We start from the raw sequence: 14,286 nt of genomic DNA, 5'->3' as shown, positions 1-14,286 counted from the left end.
ATATACAAGTACTTTGTCAACCCATATATAGTCAGGAGACATGTTATGATAGGAAATCACCTGAAAGTCTTAACAGGTGCAATGATTGAGATGTAGTTGTTGAAATACTTTGAGAAGTATCCAGTCTTCCTATATGAATTTGGAGATTGATCACACAGTCCATTTAAACTGAGTTTTGATATTTTTTATCTCCATAATATTTAAAATGTAAAGAAGTTAATACTTATCACAGTAATGATATGAAAATCCAAATAATATTTTTAAAAGTATAAAATTCTGAAGAGAGCTAAGGAAAGAAATTTATTGTGGAAATACGCATTAGGTGCAGAAAAATGGGTACTGTATATATGTTTTTGAGTACTTAAACATTTTCTTGATTATACATCGATTTCTTAGTCCTGAAATGATGATATTATCAGCGGCGTGTATAGTTTGGTAGAAAACGGTATTTGACAATATTGCATGGACTTCATCATACAAAATTTTGAAGAATCTAATCGCCCAAGTGTTTCATCTGCGAGGTCTTAATTGTTGACATAGTTTTTTTATGCTAATAACATAGTGGTATAACAATTGTACCCGAATTGTTTACATATTTACCAATTACGTGTGTTTGTTTTGCTTACAAATCGTTGTCAATAAAATGGAATTCTACTCCAAAGTTCTACAAGTGAGAGCTTTTAAAAACAAGTTTAAAACCTCCTCATTCTAACCTCATTATTTACATGAAAAAAGGCATCTACCAAGTAAGGAATATGACAGTTGTCTTCAATTCGTTTAATGTGTTTGAGATCTTGATTCGGTGATAATACCCCCAAAAAAACATCAGTTAATCTGACAAAATTGGGATCCAGCAGCCAAAACTGTGCAAATTTATATCACAGAAATATAAAACTACAGTACAAATAAAGCTTCCTCAAGATAACGTGCAATTCAATTTAGGTCAATTCTAAATATATAGCACATAACATTTCTGTGTATTTATACATCTCCTGCTTACAAATGTTTTAGTTTGAGTTTTTCATTAGAGCGACTAACATGCATGAAGTCTGTAACGTTTATTGTTATTTTCATTACTAGTTCAATTGATTATATCACTGTGTCTGGTTCTTTTATGTTCCTGCTCGGGTTGCAATCTAAAAATAAAAGTTAAGGACTTTGAAAAATCTATTTTTAATTGAAAATTTTCAATAGATAACAAATGTATACTGATTATGTGATTGATGTTAACATTCCGCAACAAAATAGAACGATACACCTTTATGATTTAGACAAGGTTTTTCAAAAGATTAAAACAAAATGAAACAAAAGATTTTTGCAAATCATGAAATCCTATATAAAAGGTGAGCCTAACACGCACAAAAATTATTTTAATTTAATTTACAAGATTGTCATTTATCTTGAAGGCGTAGGGATATTTGTAATACGTAAACAGCCCATATTCTTGATTTTAATCAGATCGTTGTTGGATGAGCGATAGGCTGTCATGGTAAGAATGTTTAAGATTTACATTTAAAAAAAGACTATAAAAAAACAATTATTTTATAATTGATATCATAAAAAGTTATTGCAGATCCTCATGAAATAATGCGCTCATGAATTACATACACATTTAGGTATGTCATTATTTACTTTTTACACAACCAACATTTACCAAACTAGGAAAAAATTTTAAGATTTTTGAAATAAGTTATAAAATATCAAAAATTTCCAATTTGTCTATATTTGCCAATAAATTTTGAAAATTTCACCAAAAATATTAGACATTTAAGCAAACTTTTAAAATACTTATGTAAAACTGAACTTACAGTAAACGGCCTATTTTAAATTATTGACTATTGGCTGCTAAACGTACAGTGGCAAATATTGTAGGCACTTTCAGGATGATATCAAATTAAAAATAAATTCAATAGAAAGGTCATGTAGTAGAATCCGTTCAGGATGAAGGTCGGCAAACTTTAAACTGTCACTGGACTACCCCTTTATAAAAAAAATCAAATATCCCGTTTCCTTTCATTCCCTATTTATGATATAGATGGGTTTAAGGGGTAGGGACTCTGCCAATAATGCATATCCTTTCCACAAGCATCAGTCCAAACGGTGGTTAAATAGACCTCAACTTTTCAAATTCCTGGGTTCGAACCTAAAAATGTCCCATTCCTAAAGTCCCCTTGTATATGTATTTAAGTCAAATATACAGACGTAAACTATTAATATCACATTGACAGCAGTAATCACAAAGTTAAAAAATAATTTCTGCTTGTGATAGGTTATTAAGAGAATCAAAATCAGAACACATTGATTAATTTTTCCACTTAAGAATTATATTTCTTATTTTGTCCTGTAGATCAAAAAAAGGTAGACTATTCTTTTATATTTAATTAAGTTTTTCAGAAATAAATAGAATAAAATTTGAAAACTGAAATTTTGAATTGATAAGTGCTACAAGGACCTTCAACAAATGCCGTAAGGGAGCAGATATGTAAATTCTAGTCTTAAAATTTCTCTTTTACTTTAAAACATTTGAAAACGTTCTTAATGATATTGTGTTTACTAAACAATAAAAGGATGAAAATAAATGTAATTTAGACAAGTAACTCAATTCATAATTTATGACAAAAAATGTAACAGCTGTCTCGAATATTTGATATCGTAAAAATAGTGGAATAAAATTTTCATATTTCATTTTCTAAACAATATCGTTGAACTAGAGAGAGTAAAATCACAAAATTACTGAACTCTCGAGGAAAATTCAAAACGAAAAGTCCCTAATCAAATGGCAAAACCTGGTTTTCTAGCTAGATAAACCTCTCAAGTGTATGACAGTCGCATCAAAATCCATTAGATGTACAACGATGGTTGAACAAAACAAACAGACACAATAGATAAAAATGTCAAAAATAGGGGTAAAGCAGTCAACATTGTGTTATAATTTTTATTACTATAAAAACAAACAAGAACGATTATTTCAAAGCAAATAATAAAATCAACCATTGACTTAGTGTCAGATTAATCAATGATTGGTTGAAACATTCTTGATTTGACTTATTGGTCATTATATGTATGCAACTGCCGTAATTAGCTGAGGGGAATTATGTTTTACCCTTGTACGTCTGTACGTCAGTTCGTCCGTTGCTCCGCCTGTACGTCCATACGTTCCAAAGTTTGTTTCCTTTCCTTAACTTTAGTTTGCCTCAGCCAAATGTTTTTACACTAGTAATTTGAGGGGCCCTTTATAGCTTGCTGTTTGGTGCGAGTCAAGGCTCAGTGGTGAAAACCGTACTTTGACCTACAATGGTTCACTTAAAATTATAAATCGGAGTTGGATGAAGATTTTGTTTTTCATTTGCACTCATACCACATCTGCTTATATCTAATGTTAAGAGGTAGTATCAATATTTTTTAAAATCTTTTTTGTTTTAAAATTAAAAAAAAATACTTTCCTTTAACAGCAATAATAAGGAAAAATGTACCATTTATTAATATCAAGGCAATAGGGCATTTTTCAAAAGATTTTCAATCTTAATATAACTAAATTACATATGTGCAGCTGGTTCAAGGTTGCGTGAATGTTATACACAAGTTGTTGAGGACATTTATAATCGAAACGAAAATTATAGTTGAAGTTATAACATGTAATTTCTTACAGGCATGCCATGATTTATTTACAGGGGCGGTTTCAGCCATTTTTAAAAGAGGGTTCTCAACCCAGGATAAAGGGGGGTTCCAACAATATGTCCCCATTACAATGCTTTGATCGTTAAAAAGGAGAGAGTCCAACCCCAGAACGCTCCTTTTATTCGCCACTGATTTAGGTATAGTTTCTTCCTTCTGTGCAAATTTTTAACTTTCCAATATCTAACAGCAATATATCACCAAATTCTTAAGAAACTATGAAAAAAATGATACGGTTTAGGTATCATGAGTATGTTATAGAAATTTCGAATTTCTTGGAGTATATCTTAAAAATATTCTTTTTCTGTCCCAGTGAGTGAATCAAATTCCCGGAAAATTTGCCGTATGTCTTTGGAATAAACCTTTATCATTGAAAATGAAACTCATGTCCTCCTTTCACCAGAAAACAGGTTTTAAGGATATTTGTTTCTTTTGTTTTTGAATTTTTGCCAGATATTTGAAATCCTCTGGTTTTATTCATATAGTACCATTAAAACAATTGGCCCACTAATACCTTCTTTTCTTTCATAATTTGATTAAATATAGTTTGAGATGACATCTTTGAAAATCTTATAAAATCTTTGTTTATTCTTTTTGAAATTTTTAAAAATGTACAAACAATCTAGAGAGAATCATTTCCTGCCAAATTGTCAAAGCCTTATATCTCAAAAACAAGAACAGTTCTACACAGACCTTTATTTTTTTCTGCGTTTAACGTTCCTTTATATTGTATAGACAAAGGAATTTTTGAATATTTGAATAATTTTGAATTCTTGAAAATTGATTAGAAATGTATGAAGAAAATGAACCCCACTAAATAGGGTTAGACATGTGTGCATGGATAAGGTTAATTTTACTTTCACTATCATTTCTTTATGAAATAACTGACTCCTCCCCTCCCCCGTAGCCAAAACTGTTTAGTTGGGTTAGTTTTCATCAAAAATTCCTCATCAAAATTATTTCAGAGTCACATAATTCCTTGTTTATAGTCTTTTAAAAAATTGTTATTCTGAAACAGAGTTGCTAGCATCGTTAACATGCCTTCATATCATCGTCGACTTCGTCATTACGTTTTGTATTTACAATCGATAGCAGGTAGTGTATTTTAACAATATAACGTTCAATGTTGTTTATGTCAAGTATTCACGACCAGGGGATCAATAGAATAATATTAACATAAATTTCGTGCGTGTAAAAACCGTCAGTACTATTCGGAATACACTATAGAGGGGTTAAACATAAGAGTAGAATGAAGCAATATTTCTTTGCTTATTTTGACAAAAAAAAACTGAACTAAACTGACTGCTTTAAAAAGCGAATTTCATTAAAGATTGATAAAAATAAATCATATTTAATTATTTTCTTAATCTGGTAGCTAGTGCCCCTTTGGAATCAAGTATATATTTAACAGATCAAGAGATAACAGATGGAATCTATATAATTTCATTCCATCCATGTCTTTCTATTTCGTTGTTTTAAATACCGAAAGACCCCTGTTTTACACGCATGGAATTTATGCCATTTTTTTTCTTTAGATTTCCCCGTACGTTCATGACGTTCATGCTTATACAAATTACTCTGAATGTTTTATTTTTTTTAAATACACCTCGTTGTATCAATTGTAACTATTAGATAAAAGCAGTATTCATATTATAAAAGGTTTTTAAAATTATTTATAAGTAAAAAATGTACATCATTGTACATACTTACAATGCTAAACTGGTGGTTCGCCATTGAAATCTTTATCATTTATTGTAAGAGTTAAAACATATATTGTTGCCGTAAGAATATAAACTACCCCCTCCTACCAGTAGCAACCGTGAAAGGTAAAGTTAAAGATAACAAATAAGGAGGGGTGTGTTTCGATTCCATGGAAATCTATCAAAACGTAACCTTTTCTCCTATGCGCAAATGTGTCATCTGTTTCAACATGTTCAATATGTGACTTTGTTACGTCCTATTTAATTGTTTTACAAACCAACAACACTTAAACCTTAATTAAAGCATGTGATGATCAATAAATATTAATAATCATAACAAATTTTTATACGGACGAGTACGTCTGATTAGCTACTGTGAATTCATAATTCATTGCGATGTTTATATTATTGCGATAAGGCAAAGGGATATAGTCGCAATACTTTAAACTCGCTTTTGAAATTTGTATATCAATTAAACAGGATTTTCTCAGTATCGCAAACCGAATTAAACACATTTCTATCTAGCGGTTATTTGAGAAGTAATTCATATATTCTATAAATATATATATTTGATACTTTTTAGCTTTATCTAACAAAAGGATAATTATACCAGTCACGCACACACGGCATACCCTCTCTCGCTTCAGTTATTGTTTTGAGATAACTGTATTTGTCCTATTATAATCGAAATTATTCATAGAAGCCATATATTTGGTTGGAAATTCTTGGCCGCTGCGATGGCCGAATTTAGAAACTGCGCTCAATTTGTTTGACAATGCTTTTGAAATAATAAAACTTCGACACATTTTCATCCTTGAGGAAAACAAAACGGCATTTTTGCTTATGTTTATCTAATATTGAAAAAAATTGTTCAGTTATTTAAAACTCTAATTTTTACACGACCGCAAAAATTGAAAATTTTTTGGTCGTATATTGGTATCAGCGTCGTCGTCGTCGTCGTCGTCGTCATCCGATAATTTTGGTTTTCGCACTATAACTTTAGTTTAAGTAAATAGAAATCTATGAAATTTTAACACAAGGTTTATGACCACCAAAGGAAGGTTAGGATTGATTTTAGAAGTTTTGGTCCCAACAGTCTAAGTATAAGGGGCCAAAAAGGGCCCAAATAAGCATTTTCTAGGTTTTCGCACTATAACTTTAGTATAAGTAAATAGAATTTTTTGAAATTTTGACACAAGATTTATGACCACAAAAGGAAGGTTGAGATTTATTTTTGGAGTTTTGGTTCCAACTGTTTAGGAATTAGGGGCCAAAAAAGGGTCCAAATAAGCATTATTCTTGGATTTTGCACAATAACTTTAGTATAAGTAAATAGAAATCGATGATATTTAAACACAAGGTTTATGAACACAAAAGAAGGGTTGGGATTGATTTTGGGAGTTGAGATCCCAACAGTTTAGGAATTATGGGCCAAAAAGGGGCCCAAATAAGCAGTTTTTTTGGTTTTCGCACCATAACTTTAGTATAAGTAAATAAAAATCTATGAAATTAAAACACAAGGTTTATGACCATAAAACATGTAAAAGGAAGGTTGGGATTAATTGTGGGAGTTTTTGTCCAAACAGTTTAGGAATAAGGTGCCCAAACTTTGTTTGATTTCATCAAAAATTGAATAATTGGGGTTCTTTAATATGCCGAATCTAACTGTGTATGTAGATTCTTAATTTTTGGTCCCGTTTTCAAATTGGTCTACATTAAGGTCCAAAGGGTCCAAAATTGAATTTAGTTTGATTTTAACTAAAATTGAATCCTTGGGGTTCTTTGATATGCTGAATCTAAAAATGTACTTAGATTTTTTATTATGGGCCCAGTTTTCAAGTTGGTCCACATTGGGGGTCCAAAATTATTATATTAAGTATTGTGCAATAGCAAGAAATTTTCAATTGCACAATATTCAGCAATAGCAAGAAATCTTCAATTGAACAGTATTGTGCAATAGAAAGACATTTTCAATTGCACAGTATTGCGCAATAGCAAGAAATCTTCAATTGCACAATATTGTGCAATAGCAAGTATGTTCAATTGCACATTATTGCGCAATAGCAAGAAATATCTAATGCACAATATTGCACAATAGCAAGAAATTTTCAATTGGAGTTATCTTTTTTCGTCCAGAATAGTAGTTGAATAAACTTAAATCATTGTTTTATACAATATACAATGTATATTCACTTTTACTACCAACTGACAAAATTAAAACAATCTTTACCATTCAGTGATAACAAGCACTTTTTTTTACATTTTAATATTTTATGATGTATTTAAATGAGTAGTTATTGTTGCAAACTCCATTAGTAATTTGAATTGAGATCAGTTTTGGAATAAGAGAAAGGGGGGTGTAAAAAAAACATTGGGGGGGGGGGGCAATTTTTCTCATTTCAGATTTCATAAATAAAAAGAAAATTTCTTCAAACATTTTTTTGAGAGGATTAATATTTAACATCATAGTGAATTGCTCAAAGGCAAAAAACAAATTTTAAGTTTATTAGACCACATTCATTCTGTGTCAGAAACCTATGCTGTGTCAACTATTTAATGACAATCCAAATTTAGAGCTGAATCCAGCATGAATGTTGTGTCCGTACTTGCCCCAACCGTTCAGGGTTCAACCTCTGCGGTCGTATAAAGCTGCGCCCTGCGGAGCATCTGGTTATACAATGTTTACGATACTTGTAGATGCACATGGGGGTAAACTGTAGTAACCATAGATATGTTCATTTGTATATTCTGTGCTAAATGTAGAGGAATCTAAAAGAAATCAGGCTGATGTTCACAAAAGGAAAACAGTTAAAAGTCACATGTTTTAAAGAGCCACGAAGAGAATGCCGTTCTTCCCTTCATTGTTCTTGAATTTGTTCCCCCGCCCCCATTTCAACCATTGATTTAATCGCTGTCGAAACCAATCGTAATTCATTATAGCATACTATATCTAAAATGAAAAATTTACATTGTAATAGTCTCATGTCTATATGTATGTTTATATACTTGTAGATTCCTTAAATGGTATCATAATGGCAGATGAGAAACTACTTAAGATATACTGTAGTTTATGTAATTGGTTATTACATGAACATACAGATTCATTTAGGATGAATTACTTTAACATTCAAAGGAAGAGGCGAAGACAACTCGGAGGGGTTGCTTGTGTGGTTGCTTTTAAGATGCCTGTTCACTAGGCTGGTATTTTTGGTTTGGCATTTCGCGGCCGCGAATGTCAGATTAAAATTACTTTGCCAATCAAACGTGAAATTTACAATGCATCACTAAAAATTGATCTGAGATATTTTAAAATTTCCATTCCATGTGTTTCCGAAATTTATTATACAATTTCCCTTTACAACATATATTTGCATCACCTGCCTGTTGAGCTGTATGCAAAATATAATACGTTATACTCTTATAAAGACATTGTTTTGATTCCAAAATACTCACAAGACATGGTATGTGAAGGTAACAAGCTAGTTATTATCGACGAACATTGCCAGCGGATATGTAGTCGAGGAAATCACGTAGTACTGGTTCGAAAGCATGGCCGAAGAATTTACTGTTATGATAACTTTCTTGTCGTTTGTAGTATAAGTTGTATTAAAACAATACTCGAAAATAATTTTATTCAAATAGCTGTTTTATGGTCTTCAAAATAATCATGCATTATTAGCAAGCCCCAATTATTGGCTATCGGCTTTACATGCATACACGATAGTTAAAATTAATGTTAGGCAATGCAAATCTTAAATGTAACCAAAAGGTTGTTTTGATCATCGCAAAAACAGGTTGTTAAAATAACAATCGGCAAAAGAGTCCCATTGTGTCAGGAGTAAAAAACAGTATTATCTCATTGAAAATGTCAATGATCTAGAAGTAAAGTAGAGGAAATTATAATAATGTAACATCATATAACGGTTTACACTTTTTTGAAAGGATTGTAAAATCATGATCACAAAACTGGGTTTTACCAAACAAAACTATCATAATCATTACAAAAGTCATTTCAGCATGTCCATTTAAATTTAGATTTGGTACAATCCAGTTTATATTGTAAATAAATATATAAAAAGCATAGAAAAGAGAATTTTGTCGTCAAATATGCATCTAAAGGTGTGTTCAATGCCATTATTCATCATCATTATACATTGATTGGATGATTTATTGGTGTTTGACTCCAGTTAAAGCTCGTTTGTTTGCCATTTTCTATTTACAAGGAAGGCAACGTACGCATGCTCGGAGAGAACCACCGACACTTGGTAGGAAATTATCCTAGCTCATAATACATATTTAAAAGTGCAGATTTCCCTGTGGGATTTTTCAAATATGAAAGTTATTGTGCAATGATATTCCTTTTTTAGACAAGTACTAAAAATAAATCAAATTTTTAAAGTCGGTTAATATGAACATAAAGATGTTTTTTTACATGTTTTAAAATTATTGTTATAATTTTTTTGGCGTTCTGTTTTCTGCTTTTTCACAGGCAACTGTCGAGAGACCACATGAGCGACCTCTTGAAAACCGTTGTTTTTGTGTTTGGTTATCGTGAAAGAGTTTGCCTTGGGCATTCTCTGTCGCAAATAGCCAAACCATTAATACTGGTCCAGAGAAGAGGTCACTTCAAATATGTAAGAACTGTTGCAAAGCAATTAAATGAATATAAATAAAAAGGCTTTACCAAACATCAAAAAAATATAACAATTTGAAAATTTATTTATACAATTTTGGTTATGAATGTTTTAAATGGTTAACTTGTAAAATTTCACGAAAAAACACCAAAACAAAATCGAGCGAAATAATTTGTGGGACACTCAATATCTAGAGTCAGTAGGTTCCTGTTACAACAACTGTATCAGTCGTAGACTTTCATTCTGAAAACTGATACATTTTTCAATTATAAAATATTAAAATTCCACTCAGGAACGGTACATACAAAAATATTTAATGGAGACATCGGCATCTCATTTTTTTGCAAGAAGTATGACGAATATTTAATTTTATAATAAATTCTGTGTATCTGGTGTTTATTAGTAACATGCCATCAATTCTTTCATATTTGAAGTGTACGTTCGGTTTGACATGTATTTTTTGAGACAGTTATGTCGTTGAATACATGTGATTTTGTTATTGTTTTTCGACAATAGCAATATATAAAAAAAAAATTAAAAAAAAAATAACAAGGCATTTTAAAGGTTCAATCAGTAATAATTGATATGTGTTATATGAATACCATATCTGATTCGTGTAACGTATCTTGTTATAGATTATAAAAAAGTTATATAAGAAACAAATTGTATCTTGTTAACAATGAAATATGTGTTATATAAAAAAAACATGTATCTTGTGAAAGATATACATGTATTGTTATACACAAAAGGTGTATCTTGTTAAAGATAAATTGTTATATAAAAACAAATTGTATCTTGTTAAGGACAAAAATTACATTGTTATCTGAAATCAAATTGTATATTTTTCAAAATAAATCAAATTATCTAATATAAAAAGATATGTATCATTTTATAGATATTAAAAACAAATTATCATATATTGGTCAAGATAAAAGATGTGCTTTACAAAAATAAACCCAGGTATCTTGTTAAAGATAAAACAAACTGTTGGCCATAAAACTAGCATGTCTCTTGTTAAAGATAAAAACAAAAAACAAAAAAAAAACAATATGTATCTTGGTAAGGAAAAAAATATTCTATCATATTTTTTTTATCTTGTTAAACTAAAAAAATGTTTAACCAAAAGAAACATGTATCTAGTTCAAGATACCACAAATCGTTATATAACAACAAATTGTAAACTGCATAAGATGAAAGATGTGTTATAGAAAAATAATTGTTAAAGATAAAAAAAAAACTGTGTTATACAAATCAAAACATGTATCTTGTTAAAGATGAAAACACATTGTTATATAAAAACAAATTGTATATTGTTAAATATGAAAATATGTGTTATACATACAAAAACAGGTATCTTGTTAAAGATGAAAACACATTGTTATTAAAAAAACAAACTGTATATTGTTGAATACAACAATTTGTGTCATACATACAAAACAGGTATCTTGTTAAAGATGAAAACACATTTTTATCTTAAAAAAAACAAATTGTATATTGTTAAATATAACAAGATGCGTTATACATACAAAAACAGGTATCTTGTAAAAGCTTTATCAAACTGTTAGACAAACAAAAACTAACAGGTATTGTGTTTAAAGATAAAAAAAAAACTGTATTACAAATGTATACAAAGAAGAAGTGTATCTTGTTAACAAAAACACACTGTGTAACATAAAAACAAATTTTAAACGTTAACAGATGTGTTATACAAGAATACAACCAGGTATCTTGTTAAAGATAAAAAAAAATGTGTTATACAAAAAGACATGTATCTTATTGAACATGTTGAAGATGAAAACACATTATGTTACATTAAAATAAATTGCAGATTGTGCAAGATAACAAATGTATGACACAAAAATAAAACAAGTATATTGGTAAAGAAAAAACAAACCTGTATTATACAAAAAAATACATGTTTCTTGTTAAAGACAACACAGTATTTTACATAAAAACAATTAGTAAATTGTTTAAGATAACATAAGATAACAGATGTGTTATACAAAACTAAAACCTGGTATCTGGTTAAAGATAAAAAAAATGTGGTATTAAACAACAACATGTATCTTGTTGAAGATGAAAACACATTGTTATCTAAAAAAACAAATTGTATATTGTTCAAGATAAAAACTGTGTAATACAAAATAAAGAAAAACATGTATCTTGTTATAGAGGAAAACACTTTGTTATTAAAACAAAATGGTATATTGTTGTTAATAAAACAAACTGTGTTTTACCAAAACAGACATGTATCTTTTTAGAGATAAAACAAATTGTTATGTAAAAACAAATTGTATATTGTTCAAAATAAAAGATGAGTTATACAAACAAAAAGAGTAGCTTGTTAAAGATAAAATTTAAAAAAAAACTATGTTTTAAAAAACTTGTTAATAATTAAATATATAAAAAAATAGAAGAAAAAAAAACATAGTGTATCTTGTTCAAGAAAAAAAAATATATTTGTTATATATATGAAAAATGTATTTAATATATTTTTTTATATAAAAAACGTATCTTGAAAATAGGAACTGTGATATATTATAGGGAAAATGTATCTCGTTAAAGATAAAAAATGTGTTATATGAAACATATTGTATCTTGTTAAAGATAAAAACTGTGTTATATGAAACAAATTGTATCTTGCTAAAGATAAAAACTGTTACATGAAATAAATGTATCTTGTTATAGAAAACAAAATGTGTTATTTAAATTGTGCATGTAGACCCAACTATATGATCTGGAGTTTCTTTTACAATTTGGATTTCAAAATTACACAATCATTCTTACAAATTGTTGTAATGCTCGAATCAAAGGCTTAGCGTTTGTTACGAAAGCTCTTTCCAAATTGTGCACATCTATTTATATCTGCAATTTAAAAAAAAATGTATCTTCAAAGTTACTGTTTAGCTACCTACGCAAGTGGTGGTGTGACTCATATGTAAATACACTTAAATATTTTTTTGTAATAGTAATTAAAGTTGAAACATGTCTCCTCATGAAAAGTATAAAACAATTAATATATGTTCTCTTTACCTCAATTTTCTTCATGCTTAACTTAACAACAGATAAAGAAAAAGATGTTCTTACTTGGGGGGGGGGGGACAAATCATACCTTGTACAAAATAACACATTGATTCAATACAAAGGAGTAGGTCCGGTAAGGGCCGATTTTGGCCTCAAATTTCAGGTTCATCTAATGAAATATTTTGGACACTTTTTAAACACTTAAGTTTCTATTTCAATTGATTTAATTAGTTTATGTGAAAGATTTTAACTTATTAAGTAATTAAAAATGCTCCGATTCAAGCTTAAATATGAGAAATCTATCAAATATGCCAAAAAAAATCGTCACTTTTCAGATGTTTTTTTGTCAAATATGAAAGTGGCCGCATTCGTTTTCATCCTTAATCTTTATATATGTTATGTATTATAATCATATACAACTTACATTTCAATATAGTGAATGGACATGAATGCGGCCACTTTCATTTAGACGGAAACCGTCTAAAATTCAACAAAATTCTTAATGTGTGAAGATTTCAGTAATTTAGCATGACTTAATGATGTAAGTATCCGATATATGTCCATTGTATTGTCAAAAACAGCCCATATTTGTGAAGCAGAAGCTTTCCATTTTCCAATAAATACCTAAAAGATTACATTTTCACAATTTTGTAAAACTGTTATATTTTGGGGCCAAAAAGGGGTATTACTGAACCTACTCCTTTCAATCAGACTGACATTGTCAAAATGTTCATTGACAACATACATATATATTACGTTTTTTTTTTAAGATTCGTCATTCCCAAAGAAGTCGACTTGTTCTTTTATTTATATGAAGCAAACTTTATTCATTCGAATCTGTAGACAGATTTAACACACTGGACTTATTCATGATTTTCAAATCCTGCTATATAGATTATGTCCTTTTAGTAAATAATTCAAAGGTTGGTGACAGCATATATCCCAATATCTGCTATTTGGTCGTGTTATTGTCTCGTTTACATATACCCCCACTTCCATTCTCAACTGTATTTTACTTGAATTAAATGATACCACATATACAGCTGATATGGTAATAAGAGGATAAGGTATGATAACCAATGAGACAACTCTCCAGAAGAGACCAACATGACACAGACATTAATGACAATTATAGTTCATCGTACGGCCTTTATCAATGAGTAAAATGTAAAACAAAAACAAAAATACTGAACTCCAAGGAAAACACAAAACGGAGTCTGTAATCAAACGGCAAAATCAAAAGATCAGACACT

At 29.5% G+C, this 14,286-nt stretch overlaps 1 long non-coding RNA gene across 1 annotated transcript; it reads left to right on the top strand.

The window, feature by feature from the left end:
• Positions 1 to 1,430: 1,430 nt before the first annotated feature.
• Positions 1,431 to 12,706, top strand: LOC143075722 (uncharacterized). The gene is made up of 2 exons (XR_012978394.1): positions 1,431 to 1,489; positions 8,388 to 12,706. It is a non-coding gene; the product is annotated as an uncharacterized LOC143075722 (long non-coding RNA).
• The last annotated feature ends 1,580 nt before the right edge of the window (positions 12,707 to 14,286 follow it).

The sequence above is a fragment of the Mytilus galloprovincialis genome, chromosome 5 (genome assembly GCF_965363235.1).
Source record: "Mytilus galloprovincialis chromosome 5, xbMytGall1.hap1.1, whole genome shotgun sequence".
Lineage (NCBI taxonomy): Eukaryota > Metazoa > Mollusca > Bivalvia > Mytilida > Mytilidae > Mytilus > Mytilus galloprovincialis.
The sequence above is the reverse complement of the archived record's forward strand: the minus strand, read 5'-3'. Positions and strand labels throughout refer to the sequence as shown.